This window comes from Arvicanthis niloticus, chromosome X, assembly GCF_011762505.2.
Source record: "Arvicanthis niloticus isolate mArvNil1 chromosome X, mArvNil1.pat.X, whole genome shotgun sequence".
Taxonomy (NCBI): domain Eukaryota; kingdom Metazoa; phylum Chordata; class Mammalia; order Rodentia; family Muridae; genus Arvicanthis; species Arvicanthis niloticus.
In genome coordinates, this window is record NC_047679.1 from 56,640,650 (window position 1) to 56,666,336 (window position 25,687).

At 41.4% G+C, this 25,687-nt stretch overlaps 1 non-coding gene and 2 pseudogenes across 1 annotated transcript; 2 read left to right on the forward strand and 1 right to left on the reverse strand.

Moving 5' to 3' along the window:
- Positions 1 to 10,091: 10,091 nt before the first annotated feature.
- Positions 10,092 to 10,191, reverse strand: LOC117695557 (U6 spliceosomal RNA; annotated as a pseudogene).
- Positions 10,192 to 10,381: 190 nt separating this feature from the next.
- LOC117694695 (glyceraldehyde-3-phosphate dehydrogenase pseudogene) lies at positions 10,382 to 11,469 on the forward strand (annotated as a pseudogene).
- A 13,546-nt stretch (positions 11,470 to 25,015) lies between these two features.
- On the forward strand, positions 25,016 to 25,159 carry LOC117695601 (small nucleolar RNA SNORA48). The gene has a single exon (XR_004604653.1). It is a non-coding gene; the product is annotated as a small nucleolar RNA SNORA48 (small nucleolar RNA).
- The last annotated feature ends 528 nt before the right edge of the window (positions 25,160 to 25,687 follow it).

Genomic DNA, 25,687 nt, shown 5'->3' on the forward strand with positions numbered 1-25,687 from the left:
TACATAAACAGGACCCAACATTTTGCTGCATACAGGAAACGTACCTCTGTGAAAAAGACAGAAACTACCTCAGAGTAAAAGGTTGGAAAACAATTTTCCAAGCAAATGGCCCCAAGAAACAAACTAGAGTAGCAACTCTAATATCAAATAAAAACGTTTTTTCAATCAAAAGTAATCAAAAAAGATAAAGAAAGGACACTTCATATTCATCAAAGGAAAAATGTACCAAGAAGAACTTGCAATCCTGAACATCTATGCTCCAAATGCAAGGGCACCCACATACATAAAAGAAACTTTACTAAAGCTTAAAGCATACATTGCACCCTACACAATAATAGTGGGAGATTTCAACACCCATTCTCAGCTATGGACAGATCATGGAAACAGAAACTAAACCGAGACACAATGAAACTAACAGAAGTTATGAACCAATTGGACTTAACTGACATCTATAGAACATTTCATCCTAAAACAAAAGACTATACCTTCTTCTAAGCACCTCATGGTACCTTCTCCAAAATAGACCATATAGTTGGTCAGAAAACAGGCCTCAACAGATACAAAAAGATTGAAATAATCCCTTGTACCCTATCATGTAGGCCGCCGACCCGACTAGGCCGGTCAAGATGGCGCCGGCCTTGGTCTCTGGTATCCGCTACTAGTAAATAGTGCACTGTGCATGCGTCAACTCCCGAATGGGGTGTGCTAATGAGGTACCACAATTGAGCAGGGTACCACGATCCTGACCAATCACCCCCTCCCAGGCGGGGTATGCTAATGAGGCACTGCAGTTCTAACCAATCGCGAACCTCCACGCGCTTCCCCCCCCCCCAGGGCTGAGGGTATATAAGCAGCTCGCCCTGGGCATTCGGGGTCTCCTCCTGAAAACTAAAAGAGCACTTCTGCTGTTGAGAAGGATCCGGTTGTTCGCGTCTTCCTTGCTGGTCGAGTGGGGCGCAACACTATCAGACCACCATGGACTAAGACTCATCTTTGACATGGACAAAAACAACAGAAAGCCCACATACACGTGGAAACTGAACAATGCTCTACTCAATGATAACTTGGTCAAAGAAGAAATAAAGAAAGAAATTAAAGACTTTTTAGATTTAAATGAAAATGAGGACACATCATATCAAAACTTGTGGGACTCATTGAAAGCAGTACTAAGAGGAAAAATCATAGCTCTTAAGTGCCCACAAAAAGAAAATGGAAAGAGCATACATTAACAACTTGACAGCAAACCTGAAAGCGTTAGAACAAAAAGAAGCTAATATACCCAAGAGAAGTATACGACAGGAACACACATGGCATTTACTCACTATTAAGCAGATGTTAGCCCGAAAGCTTGAAATAGCAGAGAATCAACCCACAGACCACATGAAGTACATGAAAAAAGAAGACCAAGAGGGGATGCCTCAGTTCTACTTAGGACGAGTAACAAAAATACTCAAGGGAGCAAATATGGAAACAAAACATGGGACAGAAACTGAAGGAGGAGCCATCAGGAGACCATTCCACCTGGGTATCCATCCCATGTACAGTCACCTAAGCTAGACACTGATGTGGATGGCTGGAAGTGCATGCTGTCAAGAATATGATATAGCTGTCTACTTAGAGGTCTGCCAAAGACTAACACATTCAGAGGACGATGCTCACAGCTAACCATTGATATGATCAAGGGTTTCCCAATGGAGAACTTAGAGAGAAGACTGAAGGAGCAGAAAGGGTTTGTGACCCCAGGAGGAAAGCAACAATACCAACCAACCAGAGCCCCCCAGGGTCTAAACCACCAGCCTGGGAGCACATAGGGAGGGACCCAAGACTCCAGCGGTATATGTAGGGGAGGATGGCCTTGTTGGGCATAGGTGGGAGAGGAATTTCTTGGTCCCATAAAAAATGAACACAGAATGGGGGGGAAGTGAGGGTGGGGACGGGGTAGTGGGGGGGTAGGTACAGGCACTGCCTCATAGAAGCATGAGGAGAGGGCATGGGATAAGAGGTTTCTGGGTGGTGGGAGGAAGTGGGGTAAGGGGATAAAATCTGAAAGGTAAATATAATACCCAATTTTTAAAAAGAAATGAAAAAAAAGAGAAAAAAGATAAAAAAGAAAGAAAAATAGGAGATTTAATAACACAAATGGAAGGATTTAGAAATTTAGGAGGCAGTTTATGTTAATGGAAACAGCATCATAGAAACTGGAAAATCACACTCTCATAGAAACACAAGGAGGGGGGAAGGGATAAGGGGTTCCTGGGTGGTGGGGTGAATGGGATAAGGGGATAAAATTTGAAACATAAATATTATAACCAATTAAAAAAGAAAAAAAAGAAAAGTTGTTAGAACCAACAGCTTTAAAAAAATGTCAGCCCTCTAGGAAAAAAGTTTTTTTTTTTCTTGATACTAAAACTTGTTCTGAGAATTGTATATTGCAGAATACACAGCCTCGGTGTATCTACTCATCAAGCATACTGAGCAGACCCACTCAAACCTCCGATGTCCTGGAATTCCATCTGGATTCAGTGAAGACACAGCGTCAGAGGCTTATCAATTTACTCTTCCCCCCACCCCTCTTCTAATATCTCAACACCCATAATCAGCTTGAAGAAGTTAATGAAGAGTTGGTGCCCCTATTCCCTGGGCTTGGGGATTGTGGTGGTTAATATTGGGCTGTCTTTCTAGGGAAAAGTAGTGGTTTTGGTGGAACAGGGAGTGATTAGCTAGGGTTTATTACATAGCCATAACCTATTGGTAGAAATCTGTATAATTATTATCAAGATGAAGATATAATTTCTTAAATAGTACAAATTTTACTGTGATTTCAAATTTAAGGTTTTCATTGATACAAGCTTCTTATTGATATAAAAGGGAGATGAATATTGATACTCTCATGGGCGTTGTGCCTGTATAACACATTTAGGAATACAAGGCTTAGACTCAGTCCTTCTTTAACTTTTTTAAAAACAGATTTGAGATGGTTAGCCTGTGAGTTAAGGGACTATAGCAAATTCATGGCTTTGAGTTTATTGTTAGGGTGTTTTCTATATTTTCTTTAGAAATAGCTGAGAGGAGTTAACAGACAACAGTCCAGATTGCCTTACATGGATAGTTGGTTTTCAAAATGTCAGAAGTCCACAGAATTGATGTTACAAACATTTCTATATTAATGTTCATTTTGATTAGAGACCTGTCTGCTGCTGAAAGCTTCCTTTCTTGGATTCTAAGAAGAAATTGAGCATCTTTGGAGTTACTCCAGTTGTGCAGAGACAGCCACAAGGCAAGAATTGCCTCTTTCCATCTACAAACAAATTACTGTCCAGAAAAGGACACACTTGCAGAATAGTCGACTGATTATATCTGCCTAGACAGAGTAATCAGCCCTTAATAATTCTGCATCACTAAGGTCTGTCAGATGATTCTGGGCCAGAAGGCTGAAGATTTGATGCTCCAACGTTCTGTAGTATAGGGGCTGTCCAGGTGCTCAGCGGTCTCTATAAATTGGCTAAGTTTTAGAAGCTATGCTTTGTGCTTCCCATAATTTCAGTTAACTCAGTCATTCTGGATTTCTGACTGGGTTGAAGACCTATAGTCTCATAGCCAACCCTGGCTATTTACTTTGAGAGAAAAGATCTGAGTGGAAGGTTTTCAGCTGACATTTATTCTAAGCCAAGAAAAAAGCCAGGTTCAAAACTAAGTGTTTTAGTTAGGAGAGATGACAGAGGTTCTGGTTAGTCAACAAAATGATGGACTGGGTATTAGGACTATCTTGTACCACACTGGTACAAATAGGAATAATTATGCTCTAATTGTATTTTGAGAGAAAAGTGTTATTTTAACAGGAAGGGTGATATGTAGGAGGAGCTAAGGGGGAAGGAGTACCGAGAGGAAGAGATGGAGTAAGGAGAGGAGAAGATGGAGAGAAGAAGCAAGGTGATGAGAGAGAGAAAGAGTGGGGGGCATGGAGGCAGATGTCCATGTGTCTCCACCAGTCAAAGACAGTTTATATATCTAGGTTGTGTATTGGGTTACACTTCTGATTGAGCATTACCAAACGTATAAAGCCTTTGACTAACGCTTTAAAAAATGTATAAAAGCAAAAAGGGAAAGGGGACATGGGATAGGGGTTATCTAGGGAGTGGAAATGGGGAAAGGGGATGGTATCTGAAATGTAAATAAAATATAAAAAATAAATAAATAAAAGACTTGCAAAACCTGCACACACAAAAAAAGGAGAGGATGCTTACTACGTTTCCTTAGGTTGCCTTCACCCATTTGCAAACATACACAAAATGATTGTGGATGCAGGGTTTTATGCAGTTAGGTACACTGAGACTTAGCAGTGGGGATATCAGGTTAGACACTAATGAAGGCAGATAAACCTCTGTCAGCTTGATCCGCTCAGTTATGGGTGCAGAAACTATCAACCTGTGACCTGATAAAGTTTAAAGTGATTAAAAAGTGATGGGTTAAGATGAAGCATTCTCTTATAGCACCCTCAAAGGGAAGAAGATGCTCTCTGTTTCCATTCCTGATATATGATCCAGCAGATAATTCATTTTGACAACTCTAGGCAGATCATAAAGAAGATAAGTCCTTTGCATCTAGACAGATATCATTGGACTGAACAGTGAGTTTTCCATCTAGTGAAAACCTCTGAATTCAGTTCAATAGGTAAGTAAATGCCATTTGGCCATGAGCAATATTGGTGTGAATTGTCGTGCACAGATTAAGCTCACTGAGAATTTATTTCTGGAGATGGGATTTGACCCTTCTCTGAGCACATTTATCTCAAAATGTCTTCCCAGGGTTTATTCTGGGTCAGGCTGACCCCCTAACTGTGATGGTGCCCTTAGGAACAGTTAGGGCAAGTAAAAGTAAAAGCTACTGTTGCTATGTCATGACAAAAAAATGTTTGTAATAAATAATTAGATGCTTATACATGCAGAAAGCAGTAACTCTATCCTAATAGTCAAAACAGGGATTTTCTTTCTGGGGAAGGTTGTAAACATAGATGTAAGGAAGGTTTGCTACGTACCCAATGCTTCTCTCTGAGAAGGTTATGAGGTGGGAAGAAGTGAGTGGAAGAACACAAAATCTGTAAACAGGTCCTTCTGGTCTGGGCCCAGGAACTGAGCAGATCCAAGATGGCAGCTCTACCCCCAATCACACAGAACCCAGAGGAAGTGAGGCTCCCAGGAACTCTAACCCAGGCAGTATCTTAGGTAAGCAGACAGCAATGCTCACCCCAAACAGGGAGTAACTGGGACCTACAAGGACCCAGGAAGTCACTCCCTGCCCAGAGCACTGGTTCCTTCCGGTCTGGGCCAGAGCACTGAGCAGATCTTGGGTGGCAGCTCTGTCCCCAATATCTAAGAACCCAGAGGAAACGGGCTCCCAGAGCTCTAACCTGGGCAGCATCCTGTCTGCACTTGAGCACTGAGCAGATTCTAGGCCCCAGCACTTATCCCAGTAGTTATGCCCACCCCACAAAGTTCTGATACAACCAAGATAATAGGAAAGACAGGCTCTAGTCAGGGACAGGGCAGGTAGCACTAAGGAGATACAGATGGCAAAAGGTAAGCACAAAAACATAAGCATCAGTAACCCAGGGTACTTGGCATCATTAGAACCTAGTTCTCCCACACTAGAAAGTCCTGAATTCCCCCATATCACTAGGGAGAAGATCCACTAATCTTGGATGTAGCAGATACTGCTATCTGCCTAGACAGAGTAATCAGCCCTTAATAATTCTGCATCACTAGGTCTGTCAGATGATCCTGGGCCAGAAGGCTGAAGATTGAATGCTCCAATGTTCTGTAGTATATATAGGGACTGTCCAGGTGTTCAGCGGTCTCTATAAATTGGCTAAGTTTTAGAAGCTATGCTTTGTGCTTCCCATAATTTCAGTTAACTCAGTCATTCTGGATTTCTGATGGGGTTGAAAACTTATAGTCTCATAGCCAATCCTTGCTATTTACCTTGAGAGAAAAGATTTGAGAGGATGGTTTTCAGCTGACATTCATTCTAAAGCCAAGAAAAAAAAAGCCAGGTTCAGAACTAAGTCTTTTCTTTAGGAGAGATGACAGAGGTTCTGCTTAGTCAACAAAATGATGAACTGGGTATTAGGTCTATCTTGCACCTTGCTGACATAAGTTGGTATAGTTATGCTCTAACTGTATTTTGAGAGAAAAGTTTTATTTTAACAGGAAGGGTGATATGTAGGAGGAGTAAGGAGAGGAGGAGAAGGAGAGGAGGAGGTAGGTGATGAGAGAGAAAGAAAGAGGGGGGCCAGACATAAAGGCAGATGTTCACATGTCTCCGCCAGTCAAAGATAGTTGATATATCTAGGTTGGGTATTAGGTTACACTTCTGATTGATATTGAGCATTACCAAACTTATAAAGCCATTGGTTAACATTAAAAAATTGTATAAAAGCAAAAAGGAGAAGGGGGTATGGGATAGGGGTTTTCTAGGAAGGGGAAATGGGGAAAGGAGATGGCATCTGAAATGTAAATAAAATATCCAATAAAAAAAAAAGAAAAAAAAGTCTCCTTGGGCAGGAATGGTTACCAGATTGTAAGATCCGTTCCCAGTCAGGGATAACCATGTGTAGGGCTCATGAACCTACTTATCTAGGTAAAGTCCATTGTAACATATAGTACTGACCCAAAAGAATAGCCGTACAGAGAGATAGGAATAGAGTTCCCTCTTAAATGAGTCCAGCTGCTGGGTGTGGCCTGCTGGGCTTACCCATCTCCCTAAACCAATCTTACCTGTACTTTGGATGGAGCAGTGACTACAAAGGGATCATAGGGTTAGTCTTACTTTGAGGGCTAGAAGCCCCAGTGCACACCCAGAGTGTTATTTACCATATTTACGCTCCAATGAGATATTTCCAGGTTCTAGATCTACCACTAAGGTCACAGAGTTTCAGCAGACCCAGTTTCTATGGTAGGTATCCTAGGTGTGGTCCAGGGAAACAGTGGATTAAGGTTCTCCCACAATTGTAGCCTCTCATTATAGTAAGGACCCACTAGGGGAGATCAGTAAAAGCCTAGAGATTTCAGGGCAACTACATTGGGTCACTTCAGAACAGAAATATTTCCTTAGAAAAGGCCTCCCTAGCTGGGATAAAACATAAAGTCAGCCTATTATTTCAGGAAGAGGGGAAAGTCCCGGAATACCTTAAGGAAGGAAATTTTGGGGTTAGAGAAATGGGTAAGGAATGCAGAATGGATTTTCTAGGAATATGCCTCCACCACTACTTGGGAGAGAGATTGCATTTAAGCCAACAAGGTCTGGGCTTGAATATTTTAATTTGGATGGGATCTGAGATGTCCATGGGCCAATACCCCAAGTCTCCCGAATGCAGAGGCGAAGTCTGCTTATTTGCCACTTAGGGTACATCTTCTTTCTGGAAAGTAACATGACATCTAAATGCCCATGTTCCCTAACTAAGTGAAATGATTAAGGTCTCAGTTGTCAGACTCACAGGATTAGGTATAATTATTAGCCAGAGTACCCATTTTGAACCCATGGGATATTGCTAGGAAGTTTTACAAAACAGAACCCAATGGGATTATAGTTCCCTCCTAGACTGTTAGAGAGTGACATCTGGTTTAGCCACCAGTGAGAATGGGACCTTGACTTCATCCAGACTTGACCTCTGATCTCTACCCCCATCCTAGAGTACGTTTGATATACAGGAAGTGGCATTTACTGTTGGGAGAAAATAACAGATAGCACAGTTATTCTCACAGATCTTTTGTGTGAACTTTCTAGGCATCACCTCTGTATTACAAGGCTCTGGTGTACAGTTTAGCCTATTACACAGAGTTCGTCTTTCTGAATAAAATTTAAATTACTAAAGAGTTCTCTTCATTAGCCTTGTCTCTTAGTGCTTCCCATGAGGTGATGGTGCTAGAAGAAACACAGTAGCTGACTTCTAAACTAGAATAATTGACACTTGTCTTAGGGTTTTATTGCTGTGAAGAGACACCATCACCAAGGAAACTCTTATAAAGAAAAAAAATTTAATTGGGGCTAGCTTACAGTTTAGTCCATTATCATCATGGTGGGAAGCATTGGGGGCGGGGGGAAGGAGACAGTCATGGTGCTAAGAGTTCTACATCTGGATCAGCAGGCAACAGGAAGACATAGTTACTCTCACTAGGCCTGGCTTGAGTATTCTAGAACTTTTTTTTTTTTTTTTTTTTTTTTGGTTTTTCGAGACACGGTTTCTCTGTGTAGCCCTGGCTGTCCTGGAACTCACTCTGTAGACCAGGCTGGCCTCGAACTCAGAAATCTGGCTGCCTCTGCCTCCCAAGTGCTGGGATTAAAGGCGTGCGCCACCACTGCCCAGCGAGTATTTTAGAACTTAAAGCCCATCCCAGTAACATACTTCCCCCAACAATGCCACACCTACTCCAACAAGGCCAAATCTCCTAATAGTGCCACTAATACTGCCCTATGAACCTATGGGAGTCATTTTTATTCAAACCACCACATTTTACTCTCTGGCCCCCACAGGTTTGTAGCAATATCAGAATACAAAATGCCTTCAGTCTGACTTCAAAAGGCCCAGCGATAATTTGTATATGCTCAGCCCTAGGAGTGGCACTATTGGAGTAGGTGTGGCCTTGTTGGAGTAGATGTGTCACTGTGGGCGTGGGCTTTAAGACCCTCATTCTACCTTCCTGGAAGCCAGTCTACCACTAGCAGCCTTCAGATGAAGATATAGAACTCTCAGTTCCTCCTGAACCATGCCTGCCTAGATGCTGCCATGTTCCTACCTTGATGATAATGGACTGAACCTCTGAACCTGTAAGTCAGCCCCAATTAAATGGTGTTCTTGTAAGAATTGGTCATGGTGTCTGTTCACAGCAATGAAACTCTAACTAAGAAACACCCTAAAACACCCGCTCTTAGCAGGACATAGTCAGAGCAATTATCACTCCCATCCCTACAGCAATTAGGTGTCAACCTCTGAAAGGGAGTACTGAAGAGAAACCAGTAGAACTTGGGCTTATCTGGGAAACAAGATCTGGCTCCTTAAAAAAAAAGTTACTCCTTATTTCAGGGATTGTCCCACCCCTGTGAGACTACAAACACTACAAAATGGTGGTCAGGGAGAAAAGAGCCTAAGCAAGGAAGACTATGCTGGACAGAACCAATAAAAGATGAAAGGAAGTCTGAGCAGAGAACACCCCAAATATCCTATAAAAGGTCCAATACAGAGGCCCCTGGCAGACTTCTACCTCTGGAGCCCCTCATATTCCCTTGAGCTATTTATTCTAATAAAGTCTGACATTTCATTTTTCTCTCTGAGGCTAGTATTCTACTGTTGCCCGTCAACCTGTAACTAACTTTTGTCAGGAACCTTCAGAATCTCTAGTTCACTCTAGGAGGTTGATGCTTTCCCTTCCTGCTTCAGATCTATAGCTGTAACTTTGTGTCTGGGACCCATAGGGTCTCTACATTAGGTCTAGGGTGTGTCCCAGTTGAGTTCCTGCTTTAGATCTTTAACCTTTATTCTGTGTCCTGGACCCTCATGATCTCTCCTCTCCCTCTCAAGTGAATTGGGATTGCTTTAGCATACTGCCCCAGGATCCATAAGCATTACTTTGTGTCTTGGATCGCTTAAGATCTCTACTTTCGCTCTCTTGCCTCAGATCTTCAAGATGTTAGCATCTGTCAGTGGCCTCTCACTCTCAAACTGTCACTTCCCTTTCCTGCCTGAGTGGGTCATCTTTCCAAGATGTACAATTTTTGTCTGTTCCAAGGAATGAATTCAACAATAAGCCTAGATGACAACCACTCACTCAGGAAGGAGTTGGGTTGTTCAGTTATTGGTTTGGTTGTGTCTTATTGTTTAAGGGGGCTTGCTTTTTGAGATAACTTCTTACTATACATCTTCCTGCCTTGGTCTCAAGGGTGGTGAGATTACAAATCTGTCATCTATGTCAACATGCATAGCTTACTTTTGAGTTATTTTTATAGTTTTTGTTTAAATAAAGTAGTCAATATTTTTACACTTAGATCCAGATTTTCTGTTATATTTGTTAATATATCCTCATATTTTGTTAAGCTTTAAAAATGTAAAATGTTTCATAAATCTGTTTATCATCTTAGTCAAAACTAATCTTCTTTGTATCATTCTAATTTTAGTATGTGTGCTGCTAAAGCAAGCACCTGTTGTTAATCTTTTAAACTTTCTACATATTCAATCTTGTTGGCTGCAAATAAAAGTTTATTTTCCTTCCTTCTCAAATCATTTTGAATTGTTTTTTAAAGTGGGTAAATTTGCATATGCCATATTAAATGCAGATAATGGAAGTAATGAAAATAAACATGCCTCCTTAAGAAGATAAACAGAGGCTCTCTGCTCCTCCCTGTTCCGGAGATCTCCGCATCTTCTTGTGCAGTGCCAGCCTCGTCCCGTAGACAAAATGGTGAAGGTCGGTGTGAACGGATTTGGCCGTATTGGGCGCCTGGTTACCAGGGCTGCCTTCGGCTCTGCAAATGGCAAAGTGGAGATTGTTGCCATCAACGATCCCTTCATTGACCTCAACTACATGGTCCACATGTTCCAGTATGACTCCACCCATGGCAAGTTCAACTGCACAGTCAAGGCTGAGAATGGGAAGCTTGTCATCAACGGGAATCCCACCACCATCTTCCAGGAGAGAGATCCCGCTAACATCAAATGGGGCGATGCTGGTGCTGAGTACGTCGTAGAGTCCACTGGCGTCTTCACCACCATGGAGAAGGCCGGGGCCCACTTGAAGGGTGGGGCCAAAAGGGTCATCATCTCCGCCCCTTCTGCTGATGCCCCCATGTTCGTGATGGGTGTGAATCATGAGAAATACGACAAGTCACTCAAGATCGTCAGCAATGCATCTTGCACCACCAACTGCTTAGCCCCCCTGGCCAAGGTCATCCATGACAACTTTGGCATCGTGGAAGGGCTCATGACCACAGTCCATGCCATCACTGCCACTCAGAAGACTGTGGATGGCCCCTCTGGAAAGCTGTGGCGTGATGGCCGTGGGGCTGCCCAGAACATCATCCCTGCATCCACTGGTGCTGCCAAGGCTGTGGGCAAGGTCATCCCAGAGCTGAACGGGAAGCTCACTGGCATGGCCTTCCGTGTTCCTACCCCCAATGTGTCCGTTGTGGATCTGACATGCCGCCTGGAGAAACCTGCCAAGTATGATGATATCAAGAAGGTGGTGAAGCAGGCATCTGAGGGCCCACTGAAGGGCATCCTGGGCTACACTGAGGACCAGGTTGTCTCCTGTGACTTCAACAGCAACTCCCACTCTTCCACCTTTGATGCTGGGGCTGGCATTGCTCTCAACGACAACTTTGTAAAGTTCATTTCCTGGTATGACAATGAATACGGCTACAGAAACATGGTCATGAACCTCATGGCCTACATGGCCTCCAAGGAGTAAGAAACCCTGGACCACCCACTCCAGCGAGGACACTGAGAAGGAGAGAGAGGCCCTTGCTGAGGAGTCCCTGTCCCCAACACTGAGCATCTCCTCACAATTCCCTTCCCAGACCCCACAACAACAGGAGGAGCCTAGGGAGCCCTCCCTACTCTCTGAAATACCATCAATAAATGTTCGCTGCACCCACAAAAAATATATATATTAAAAAAAAAGAAGATAAACAGATACAACATAGTAAGAAGAAAATATTGCTAGTCATTAATTCTCATGTCTTCTCTTTCTTAAAATTAATATACTAGGGATTGGTACTCTATTTTTCTACATTCATACAGATGTTCGCATGTTCATTAATGTATGAAAATATGTGTGCACATTTACCCATAAACACATATGTACACACACACACACACACACTGCTGTATCTTATCCACCCAGTATCTAAGCACATAGAAAGAGACATATTAGAGTGTAAATGAGAGTTCTTCTTTAATGAAAGCATTTCTTCTCTGACTACATAAGCTACAGTCTGCATGCTGAATTGAGGACAGAGTGGGAAAGTCAACTAGGCTGACAAGCCTGGGAGTGAAATTTTGGAGGGTCTGGCTGAACACTTCTACTACTTTTCCTCCCTTGACCTCAATAAGAACAAGAAAGCATCTCTGCTATTGCAGCCTCCTAAGAAAGGAAAGCTTAGGTTATATTGTCTCTTAGGATTAGGAGTTGAGCGCACTCAGAATCCTGCAGCAACTGTCAGGATTAAACCCATCCACAATAATGGCATGAGCCTTACCAAAGTCCTTGAGAGAAGATATTTTAGGAAGTATTCTATTGCTGTGAAGAGACACCATGATCACTGTAACTCTTAAAAAGAAAAATATTTAATTGGAGCTGGCTTACTGTGTCAGAGATTTAGTCCATTATCATCATAGTGGGAAGCATGACAACATTCAGGTGCGACGCTGGAGAAGTCAAGAGTTCTATATCTGGATTGACAGGCAGCAGAAAGAGAGAGTGACATTGGGCCTGGCTTGAGCATTTGAAACCTCAAAGCTACCACTCCCTCCCACACACACCCATGGCAAACTTCTTCCAACAAGCCCACACCCATGCTAGCAAGACTACCCCTTTTAATCCTTCATAACTAGTTCCACCCCCTAATGACTAAGCATTAAAATATGAGCTTATGGGTTCCACTCTTATTCAAACTACCACAGAAAGCCAATCTGCTTTCTTATTTTGATTCTTTTATCTGACAAAGTATCACAAGGTAAGACATTGTAGAAGTTCCTACATCTTATATTCTTTCTGAGAACACTTTAGGTTTGACCAGAATTTGATCTCTTTGATGAGAAGCCCTGTGTAAAATACTAAAATACTATTCTAGGAACCCAAGGTCAAGATTCCCTTGTTGGTTTATCTTAGCTTCTGCTAAACTGCTTGATTTTTCAAACCTCCAGATGACTGCTTATCTCAGCTTCTGTTAAATTGACTTTTTGTACAGACATCCTCCTCCAGATAACTGTTTATCTTAGATTATGTTAAACTGTTTGATTCCTTTACAGAGGACCTCCACTATCAACTAATTGCTTATCATATCTTCTGTTACGCAGCTTGCCTTCACAAACCTACCTATGCAGCAAGATGTGGTTTTTGTCTTCAAATAACCTAAATACCAGGAGCTATACTTGAGTTTCAAATTCCTAAGTATAGTTCCAGCCTGCTGCAATAAAGATTTTTATTGGCTATAAAGTATGTCTGAGTGGCCATTTCTAGTGAGTTCCCTACAAAAGTAGTGAATATGTCCAGCAACTTGAAGAAGAATAATTTTTGGAAACATCAGCACTGTGGAAACAGGAAGTCCATGCTACAAACCCTGTTCTTAATCAGCCATTGAATTGCCTTCCTGTCAGTAACATATCTAGAGAAAATCATGCAGTTGGCCTAGTCTAACTGCCCTGAGAGACATGTGTCATAGGTTATTCAGGTTAGAGTTTGTGACACCTGAGGCTCTTTTGTGCCTTTCAGTTCTTAAGAAACCAAGACACTCTCACAGGCAGTGAACCAATTCACGCTGACTCTATTTCTCTGTGTTCCCTAAAAGTCAATAATGTATATAGTAATTTGACAGGACAATTGGTCTTAGATATTAATCTTGTATCTCCTGTAGAGCTTGTAAATGTCATTGTATCCAGGCAACTACAAGTGTATCGATCCTAGGAACCTCTACTGTATTCTGTTTCTCATAAGGGAAAGCCTAATGGCTTATAATAAATTTGTCACAGCCTCATTCTAGTGTGACCCCTACAATCTGTACCTGATAAATGACATTCCCATTTTATTTCATAATCAGAATACCCTAGTTTGGTAAGTAAATGCTGACACTTATAGGTGTTGCCTGAACAGGGATCTAAAATATGGGAGTTTAAGAAAGAGAAAAACGAAAAATTAAGGTGAGAAATTCCTGGATTTTGGAATACTAAGACAGGAGATTAATTCACTGGAGGTAAAAAAGGAGCAGGTAGGGTTGAGGAAGTGACATTTGTTTGCAGAATTTCTGCAAATTTTGTTGTTGGAGGAAGGAGTTAAAGCAGGACACTATCAGTTAATGAAATTCCTGGAGTTTATTAGCAACTCTGCCTTCTTTCCCTGAAGAGGGATCTCTGGATTCTAGAACTTGGTCCTAGTTAGGAAGAGCACTTCAGGAAGAATTAGATGCAAGGGAACCCAAGAAAATTCCTAGTGATGTTTTTCAGCTTTTGAAAGAAAAAAAAAAAAAAAAAAAAAAAAAAAAAAAAAAACCAGGCTGGAGAGATGGCTCAGTGGTTAAGAGCACTGACTGCTCTTTTATAGAGGTCCTGAGTTCAGTTCCCAGCATCCACTTGGTGATCTGATGCCCTTTTCTGGTGTATCTGAAGATGGCTACAGAGTACTCATATAAATAAAACATATCTTTTTTCAAAAAGAAAGAAAGAAATCAGTAATAAAAATAACACAGTTAAAATTAAAAATAAACGTGATAAAAAAAATGGAACTAGAGCTGGAAATAGAAGAAAAATTAGAACTTAAAGATATATTGTCTAGTGTCTCTCTATGATGAAGTTGACTGTCCTCCTCCTCATCCTTGTGCTAATTTGTTTACCTCCCTGCCCTCTAGCTCCAATCTCTTCCTCTCCTAACCCCTATCCATCATGTACAGTTCCTGATAGCATGAACACTTTTTTTTTTTTGCTGCTTTCTTCATCTCTTACTGAAATTATTAAAGATATTTCTCATCTCCAGGTAAGAGAATTAATACCTTCTAAGTCAGGCCTCCAGTGCAAGAAGCTCTGCATCATGCCCAGGAGATGGAGAAGAGGTGAGAGAATTTTCTTTTTTTCTAGTAAGTGAAACATCTGATCCTAATAACCCAGGGCAAAGAGTTAGAAATAACATACCCATTTAAGACTCTTAAGGATCTTAAGCTGGTTTGTGCTCAAAGTGGGCCAACTGTTTCTTCTATATTGTCTCTTCTTTATTCTACTTCTGGGGCTGCTTTTGTTCTGTCTGACTGAAAGTTCTTGGCAAAAGCTTGTCTTACTGTGGATGAATATTTACTATAGATGTCTGATTATTCAGGAAAATATAAGAACCGAGCTATGAAACCAATAAAACAATGTATCCATAATTTGAAATGTTCTCAAGAGAAGACGTGTATATTGATGCTCAATGACATATTACATATCCGCCTGAGGGTCACAGACAAATAAATGCTTTGGCACTGCAAGCACGGAGTTAGATACCAGATTCTGAAAGAAAAATTGAGAAACTTTCTACAATTGCACAGGAACCTGATGAGCCATATCAAGTGTGTTTCCTGTCCTTTTTGGTTTTTACTCTGTAGACCAAGCTGGCCTTAAACTCAGAAATCCGCCTGCCTCTGCCTCCCAAGTGCTGGGATTAAAGGCATGCACCACCACTGCCCAGAGAGATTTATTTATTTATTTATTTATTTATTTATTTATTTATTTATTTATTGTATATAAAAGCAGTCAGTGCTCTGAACCACTGGGCCATCTCTCCATCAGCTGTTTCCTGTCTTTTACAGGCAATCAGTCACATGATGCTTGATAGAGAGGTGGGAATGACTTTTGTCAAGAAACTGGCATGTGAATACCCAAGATACAATTCACAGATCATATAAAGCTCAAGAAGGAAGACCAAAATGTGGATTCTTCAGTTCTTCTTAAAAGAGGGAACAAAATACTCATGGAAGGTAAAGGGTGGAAGGGATTTGGAAGGAAGAGAGGAGGGGGAAGAGGAAAAAGGGGGGCAGGATCAGGTATGAGAGGATGATATACAGAGGGTCAGGAAATTGAACAGAGGTGTGTAGCAATGGGAAATGGGGAACAGGGGTTAGCCATCAGCAAGTCCCAAATGCCAAGAAAGCAAGAGCCTCCCAGGACCCCATGGGGATGCTGGGGCTGAAATACCCACCAAATGGGGAGAAAGAACTTGTCGAGATCATATGCAGAGGTTAGGTATGGCCCCTGGTTGAGGGATGTAGCCCCCACCAATCTCCAACATCCATTTAAAATTTTAACCCAAAATTGCTCCTGTCTAAAGGAAATACAGGGACAAAGAGTGGAGCAGACACTGAAGGAAAGGCCATCCAGAGACTGTTCCACCTGAGGATCTATCCCATCTACAGACATCAGACCCAGTCACTATTGTGGATACCAAGAAGTGCTTGCTGACAGGAGCCTCATATAGCTGTCTCCTTAGAGGTCTGCCAGAGCCTGACATATACAGAGGTGGATGCTCGCAGCCAACCATTTTACTGAGCATAGGGACCCCAATGGAGGAGTTAGAGAAAAGACTGAAGGAGCTGAAGGGGTTTGCAACCCATAGGAAGAACAACCATATCAACCAACCAGACCCTCCAGAGCTCCCAGGGACTAAACCACCAACCCAAGAGCACACATGGAGGGACCCATGGCTCCAGCTGCATATGTAGCAGAGGATGGCCTTGTCGGGCATCAATGGGAGGGGAGGCTCTTGGTCCTGTGAAGGCTTGATGCCTCAGTGTAGGGAAATGCCAGGGCAGAGAGGTAGGTGGGTGGGAAAACACCCTCATGGAAACAGGGGGAGGAGGATGAGATAAGGGGCTTGGGGGAGCAGGGGAAACCAGGAAAGGGGATAACATTTGAAACGTAAATAAAGAAAATATCCTGGGCTGGAGAGATGGCTCAGTAGTTAAGAGCACTGACTGCTCTTCCAGAGGTCCTGAGTTCAATTCCCAGCAACCACAAGGTAGCTCACAACCATCTGTAATGAGATCTGATGCCCTCTTCTGGTGTGTCTGAAGAGAGCAATGGTGTACTCATGTGCATAAAATAAATAAATAAATATTAAAAAAGAAAAATATAGGAAATGAAACAGGAACCTCAGAGGCAACCCTCACCAACAGAATACAAGATATGGAAGAGAGTATCTCAGGAATTGAAGAAATAGATACTTGGGTCAAAGAATCTAAGCAAATCTTAGCACAAAACATCCAGAAAACCTAGAACACTATGAAAAGACCAAATCTAGGACTAATAGGAATAAAAGAAGGGGAAGAAATCCAGGTTGACAGCACATAAAACATTATCAACAAAATCATAGAAGAAAAATTACTTAACCTAAAATTAGGGATACCTATCAAGGTGCAAGAAGCACACTGAATACCAAATAGAGTGGCCCAGAAAAGGAAGTGCCCCTGCTACATAATAATCAAAACACCAAACATACAGAAAAACAATATTAAAGGCTTCAAGGGAAAAAGAACAAGTAACATGGAAAGTCAGAGCTGCTCGAATGCTGCTCCCCCCCCCCACACACACACACACATACCTCAGTGGAGACTCTAAAAGCTAGAAGGGCCTGTGGACTGATAAATGTCTTGCAGTCTCTAAGAGACTACAGATGAAAGATATTCCATGATAAGATCAAATTTAAACAATATCCATCCCAAATCCAGCCCTCCAGAAGCTACTAGAAGGGAAACTCCAACCCAAGGAGGTTAACTATACCCATAAAAACAGAAAATAATCTCACACCAGCAAATCCAAAATGAGGGAAGCACACACTGACACAAACACACAAACACATCCACCACCAACAAAAACAAAAGCAAGAATTAACAATCATTGGTCATTGATATCTCTCACTATCAATGGACTCAATTCCATAATAAAAACACACAAACTAACAATTGATGCAAAAACAGGATCAATCCTGCTTCATACAATAATACATGGCCGGCCTCTACTTCTCTTCTCTCCCCACCTTTGCCCTTTCCCCTGAATAAACCTACCCCCCCCCTTGGAACCGCATGGTCTGGAGTGGTCTGTTCTGAGCTGCGGTCGGACTTCTTCTTAAAACAACAACAAACACCACTATTAAAGTCTGATATAGCTGTCTCCTGAGAGGCTCTGCTAGAGCTTAATGATACAGATGTGGATGCTTGTAGCCAATTATCGGACTGACCACAGAGACGCCATTGGAGGAGTTAGGGAAAGGACTGAAGGAGTTGAAGGGGTTTGCAACCCCATAGGAAGAACAACAATATCAAACAACCAGACCCACCCCCCAGAGCTCCCAGGGACTAAACCACCAACCAAAGAGTACACATAGAGGGACCTCATGGCTCCAGCTGCATATGTAGCAGAGGATTGCCTGCCTCTGCCTCACAAGTTCTGTGATTAAAGGTATGAGCCACCATGCCCTCCTTTAAAAAAATTTTTAATTTTGCAGTAGGAAATTTTTTTCCCCAAACACTTTATTTATCAGTGTTTGTATATACATACTTATACATGTATACATATATACATATATATATGAACAATAATTAAATAAGATATATTTGAAAAGCATTGGGGGTTGGGAAGAGTGGGAGGAAGGAGAGAAAGAAAAAATTATGTAAATACAGTGCTCATATATGAAATTTTCAAAAAGGAATCCATTTTTTAAAAAATGTTCCACAGATTAACTTGCATTTTACAATATGAAAATAAATATGACCTATAATTATGTTGAAGGACATTTTAACTCACTACAAACTTTGAAATTTAAAATGAAATCAATAAAAATTATTTTACCCAGCATACTAACAAAAACCACAATAACATTTTATAATTCAAAGTATTTCTGAGAACAAGAAAATGGATTGTCAGAAGCTAAGTCAGCAGAGCCAGGGGGACACTGTGTGTTATTTCTTTTCTTTTCATTTCTTTTTTTTTTTTCTTGTTTTTCTTTTTTTTATTATTATCAATCATAATTTTTACTTTTTAACACAGGGGTTATAAACACAAAAATGCAGGATGTGGGGAAGGGGATGACACAGGAGCATAGATATTCAGGGGGAGTACAGATAGCTTTTAGAACAGGGTATCAGCTGGGTGAAGGTTCAGGGGTCAGGTCACTATGACTCTGCCTATGCTTCACTTGTCTTTATCTAAGTTGGTACTATCCGCCAAGGCTGCCTATTTACAAGGTCTATAACTACTCAAGTTGGTAGATTTCCACAAAAGCTGCCTGTTTACAATAGTTTATAGACATCTGTTTCAGTGTTTTTCCATAGAGACCAAAGACTGTGTTGGCATGTATGTCAGGCCTATTGCTGATTTTAGGCTTATGGCTGATTTTAGGCCTTCGGTGTATAAGCAGGGCTGCCCCTGACATCTCCTCCCTTCTCCACTTATAGAAGGGTTGTGGCGATTCTAATCTTGCCAAGGCGGGGATAGAGGCCTGACCTCCAGTAATTAAAGGGGATCTTGTAATAGCTCCAGTCCTCCTGTTGTTGTCCAGTGAAGCATGAGAGCCATACCCGTCCGATGTCTTTTTCCTGGAGAGGGGATACTTTTGACATCAACCCCTATGCAGTCAAGCTTGTACCTCAGGGAACCCAGAAACATATTTTTAACTTTTATTTGTATTCCCTTGCAGTGCTTAGCCTCACAGCCTAAGCAAGAATTCAGATCGCCAGACAGAGGGGGTTCTGGGTGGCCCCTCTCTGCTTGGTCTAGGGGCAGAAGTCCCCTCTTTTAGGTTGGGTGGAGATGGGACTTGGGAGCACTCTGGATAGAGTAACATCCTCATCTAGCATCTTGTGGTCCTCCATAGCTAACTTATGATAATGTATCTGAATAGATTTTGCTATCAGATTATCTATCTGTTGTTTCACAAAGTTAGTCAGCCTATTTAAGGCCCAGGGACCAAAGGAAATAAGCAAAAATAACCTAATTAATTTAATTAGGAAATTTAATTAACTTAATTAGGAAAATTTTTAGTACTAGGGCAGGAAGTAGCCGTATTCTTTGTGAAAATATCACAAGGACGGTACTAGTCTAATTGGTGATAGTGTTTCCCTCTGAAACGTCTTTAACTAGGTAGGCTTCCATAGTTCACATTTCTCTCAGCTCAACTGTCCTCCAAGCTCCTACTAGAATGACATGTTAATCCTTGCTTACAGCATTCAACTACTCTAGTACAAAGTCTCAAATTCCACATCCCTCCAATAATCAGCATAGTCAATCCTGTCAACAGCAGTCCCCCACTCCCTGGTACCAACTCCCTTAATTTTCTATTACTGTGATAAGACACCATGACCAGGGCAACTTATAGAATAAAGGGTTTCTTTGGACTTGTCCTTCTAGGTGGTTAGAGTCCATCAAGGCAGGAAAGGGTGGCAGAGGTGGCAGACTTAGTGACGGGAACAGTTGAGAGCTCACATCTCAAACCACAAGCAGGAAGCAAGAGAGCAAATGTGAAATGGCACATAGGCTTTAAAAGCTCAAAGCCCACCTTCAGTGACTTACTTCCTCCAAAAATGTCACAGCCCCTAAGCCTATTCAACTAGGGCTACCAACTGGGGATAAAGTATTAAAATAGGTAACCCTATGGGGGCATTCTCATTCAAACTACCACACTATCTCCCAGTTTCTTGAACTTTTAATCTTATCCTTTCTGACAAAGGTGTGATAAACCCAATGGTAAGTAAGTACTCCCGCATTAAGCTGTTTCCTCCTTTCATTTGGTTTTTATATATATTCTCTTGAGGTGAATGATATTGAAGAAAGCTTTTGACATGTTTATTATCTATCGTAACTTCGGAATACTATTAACCAAAACAAAATATATTTTTTTTAGTGTTTTTGAGACAGGGTTTCATATAACCCAGGGTGGCTTCAAACTTGGTATATTGTTACAGATAACCTTGAACTCCTGGTCCTCCTGCCAAATGGAAGATACCCTGCGTAATTTCCAGATTCAAAAGAGAAGAAAGGGGGAATTGGAAATATGTTCTGTGAAAAGAGAAGGCCTTGAGGGTGCACCAGGAACAAGAGCACTGACAGGGACCCATTCATATAATGGCTCATGTGTTTCAGTCAACAGTGGATCTTTCACTCAGTGTTTTATAAACTTTATTGTTATCTGTTATTCTGCTCACTCATAAACATGGCTCCAAGATATGAGACATGAATTTGCGCATAAAAAATTATCCAAAGAGAGGCCTCCCCTTTTCTGAGGAGTAAGGGAGGAGAGGTGGATGGAGGGGAGGAGAGGTGAAGGGAGGGGCTAGGAGGAGAGGAGGGAGAGGAAGCTGCAACAGGATGTAAAGTTAATTAACTAATCAATTAATTTAATTAAAGAACTAATTAATTAATTTTTTAAAAATCATCCAGAGAGCTCAGAAGCTAGCTCAGTGGGTAAAGTGCTCACTGTAGAAGCATGAGGAGCTGACTTCACATCTCCAGCACTCACATAAAAAGCTAGGAATAGGAGCTGAAGCCCTGACTCAGCAGGGCTCTTCCAGAGGACCTGGGTTCACCTCGTGGTGGTTCACCACAATCAGCCACATGGCAGCTCACACCTGTCTGCAACTCCAGTCTCCAGTTCCAAGGAATCTGACACTCACACATGCAAACAAAACACAAATACATATAAAATAATTTTTTTTAAAAAGCTAAGAATAGCAATGCATGTGTGTAATCCCAACACTGAAGGTTAAGACAGGAACTCTCAAGAGCTTGCTGGCTAGTCAGTTTAGCCAGTTGGTGGGCCCCAGATTCAAGGAGGGTCTCTGTCTTCTAAAATAATAGATAGTGATAGAGTAAGGCACTTGACATCCACATCTTGTTTGTATGTGCATGCATGCATGCATACACACACACACACACACACACACACACACACACACACACCTCCAAGATTTTTAAATGTATCCCTTTAATTCCAGTACTGGTAAGACCACTTCAGGCCACCAGGTGGCAGCTTTGTACAATTTGTTAGAAGTCTGAAAACCTGCAGACCACCAAGGTGATAGTTTCTCAAATTCTGATCTGCTCCTGTGCAGGGGTCTAATTAGGCCTGTGCCTGCCTGCATCCCGAGTAGAGCATAGGCTCCATCTAGACACCTTTCTTGAAGCAGCTCCCCTCGCCAAGTGGCCAGGTAGAGTTCCAGACCAGTTTTGTCTCCTGGGACTCTGATGCAACAGCCAAGTTTATTGGTATTGGGGTCACAGCAGCTGGTGTCACATCAGGGGCTGGCATGGGAGTCGTGTTTAACTGATGCTTGGACTCCATGCCAGTGTCACTGACGGAGTGGCTATTAAACACAGCTTTTTTATAGTTAACAAAATAAAAACCTGTTGCCTATCCTTGGTTGTAATTAGTAAACGAGAACAGTATCTCACTGTAATTTATGGAAGTCAAACTAAAAAAGCAAAGAACTAATTTTTGCCTCTAATATTTATTTTTTACTATGTTTGTTTGTTTGTTTGTTTTGAGACAATGTTTCACTATGTAGCCCTGGCTGTCCTGGAAAACTCTTTTGTAGACCAGGCTGGCCTTGAACTCAGAGATCCATCTGCCTCTGCCTCCGGGGTGTTGGGACTAAAGGTATGCGCCACCACTGCCCGGCTTCTTTTACTACTTTTGAATAATTCTAAATGACACAACTTTATCGAACCTCTTTGAAAATTTATGTTCCAATATATGAAAATTTTAATTATAACTGTAAGTAAATTGCATGAACATATGGATTATATGAAGTAACCCTCTTCCCAAATGACTTAAGAAGCATTTGGATTAAATAATAACTAGTATATTCTTTCAAAATTTTCAAGGACTAAATTGAATCTATGTTATGTAAAAACTAGATGAAGCCACGGAAGTCACTGAAAAGCTAACAACTTACATGAATTATTGAGCTTTGTCTGGTTTTACTTTCAGTATTCTAAAATCACAGGGCTATGTGTCACTTGCAGTGCTATTTCCTAGCCAGTCTTTGAAGCTAGGCAATAAAGCACTGTAACACATGTCCAAGGAAAAGCAGAACATGGCATACTTTAATTTTCCAAATACTAAAACTCTCCAAGTAGATATTTTGCTCATTTTAAAATATCCATAATTATTTGACATTTATTGATGCTATTTTTGTTTGGGATAGTTTTTTTTAATATTGTAATAAAAGGAAGTTTCTGGGGCTGGAGAGATGGCTCAGTGGTTTAGAGCATTGACTGCCCTTCCAGAGGTCCTGAGTTCCAATCTCAAGTTTGAAGTCAGAGCTGTTCAAACACAACCTGGGCAACTTAGTGAAATGCTATCTAAAAAGTAAAGAGCTAAGCATGTAGTTTGGTGAAAGAATACTCAATTCCCAGGCTGCAAATAAATACATGTATGAGTACATACATACATACATACATACATACATACATACATAGTAAAATATTCCAGGGCCTGGGAAGATAATCACACACATATATACACATATATATCAAAAATAACAGAAAAAATAATTAAATAAAATACACAATTGTGGATGGTTGAGCACAAGTAAGTAAAGTGGCAACAAAGGGTATTTTTTTTAAATGCTTATTTCTAACAGAATGATGCCATATCTTAAGACAGTTCCCCAAAATGCATACAACTTTTTAAAAATCATCTATCTGAATTTAAATAAGGTTTAGCATAACTTGTCACTTTGTTATGTTCCATGATGGTTATAGCTGGAACCCAAATGGGGACGAGAGGCTACAGGTTGTCAGTTGACCTAAGACTCAATAGGTTTCTCAGGAATTTCCATTTCCAAGTGTGTGACCTTTGCATCCTGGCAACAAAATTCTCTGACCGGCACTGCTTCCTAGGAGTGAAAGTTTAGTTCAGGCTGCCTCTTGCTGGGTTGAAGATAGTAAATCTCATCTTCCACCTGGCCTTTATTGACATTAGGTCTGTGGAAGAGCAAGTGATGCCACCTCCCTTAACTACATTGTTGCGAGGTGAGGACAGGAGTTGGGAACACTATTGGGTATGCTAACTCTTAAAAGCAATGTGAGGTCCCACTCACACTCTTCTGCCCTCTCCTGAGGTGCCTCCTTGACATCTCATTGTTTCTGGGCCAGGAGTTATGCTGTGCTCCCCATAGGCCCCAGACCATTGGAGGGGAAGGAGAGTTGCTAACTAACTCTACTTGGTTCAACTGAAACCAGGCTGTGGGAAAGCACCTTGCTACCTACTGCTATCTTATTGCTGCTGGTGGAATATAAATTCAGTTTCTTGCCAAAATGCAGCTGAGAATGGAAGCCCTGCTCCTACTTGGTCTCACAGCCACCACACAGGTGGGGTAATCAAAGACAAAGTCTATACTGCCTTAAATATACTGTTCATTGAAATGTTGGAGTTAATGATTCTGCTAGTGTGGACTCAGAAGTAGGTACACTATGGGAAGACAATGCCATCGTCAATTACACCTAAGCCATCATGTGCATGATGATGTGAAACTGATGACAGATATGTGGGTACGAAGTGTACCTTGTGGAGAAAGACAAAGACAGCAAGTCTGTTAAAATGGAAAAAAAAAAAAACCCGCAACAGGCCCTTCAGAAGAAAGATCTACAAGTTGTCAATAAACATATGAAAACACATTAAGCAACTTTAGGTATGGAGAAAATCCATATCCAAATAGTATGTGCATTTATATGATTATATAAAAATATGAGAATCATAATTTTGGCAAGTACATGGAGCAAGGTTCATATTGGTAACAGAAACACAAATAGATTGTTTTTGGATGGCTGATTTGTTATCTAGGAAATTTCAACACAAATACTCACTCTACAATTCCAGTCCTGTTTATAGTCTCAAGAGAAATAAATGTATCTACCCACTAAAAATGTTTATAAGAATTTTTAAGATGCTTTGTTATTAATAGCTGAACTGGAGAAAATTCATCAAAAAAATGATTAAAACCATTATGTTGCATATTCACACAATGTAATAAAGGTCAATAATAGGAATTAGCAGGGCAGTAGTGTTTCACACCTTTAATCCCAGCACTTGAGAGGCAGAGGCAGATAGATCTCTGAAATGGAGGCTAGCCTGGTCTACAAAGCAAGATCCAGAACAGCCAGGGCTACACAGAGAAACCCAGTCTCAAATATCCAAAACTACTTGAAGGCAGGAAGAAGAAAAAAAAAAAACCCTAAAATACCAGGGTTAAGCCTTGATGTGTTAACAACTACAATTAAAAATAGTTCCTGAGACCCTGGCAATGGGCAAAGAGATGCCTTCTTGGTGGTGCTGTTTTTATATCAGACAGGGGCAGAGCAGATGGCAGTCCTTTGTTCATCCTACCTTGATGCCTGGCTTGGTGGCCTAAGCTGCCTTATGCCTAGGACACATAAAAACCAAATCAAATCAAATCCAGGTAGTGCAGCAGGGGAGGAGGAAGACAGACAGAGACCTATGGACCACCATACCACCCACAGACCACCCCTCCAGTGGTTGGCACAGATGGGCCATAGATACCTGCTTGCCATCTGGCCATGAATGGAGGACGACACCCAGGGGCCTACCAGCTGCATGGCCAGCCTGCAGTGGGAGCCACCACAGTGTGTGAGGATGTGATAGTCAGATGGGGGAGAAAGAGATGGAGCAGCTTGAGCATCATGAAGAGAGAAGGAACTAAAGACTCAAGGATGGGGAGAAATAACTTGTTGTAAGTGGCTAGCCCTGCTACCTGGGGTCATGATGAAGGGCAAGGAGAGGTCGAAAGGGTGAACGGTGGATACAAGGGGACAGGGAGATGAGTAGAATAGGGTGCATGAGGAGAAACTCACAAAGAATCAATAAGTTTTTTTTTAATTCCCAATTGTACTATTTTCTGATTTGCAATTAGGTCTTCAGATAGTAACTTTTTGAATAAAAATAAA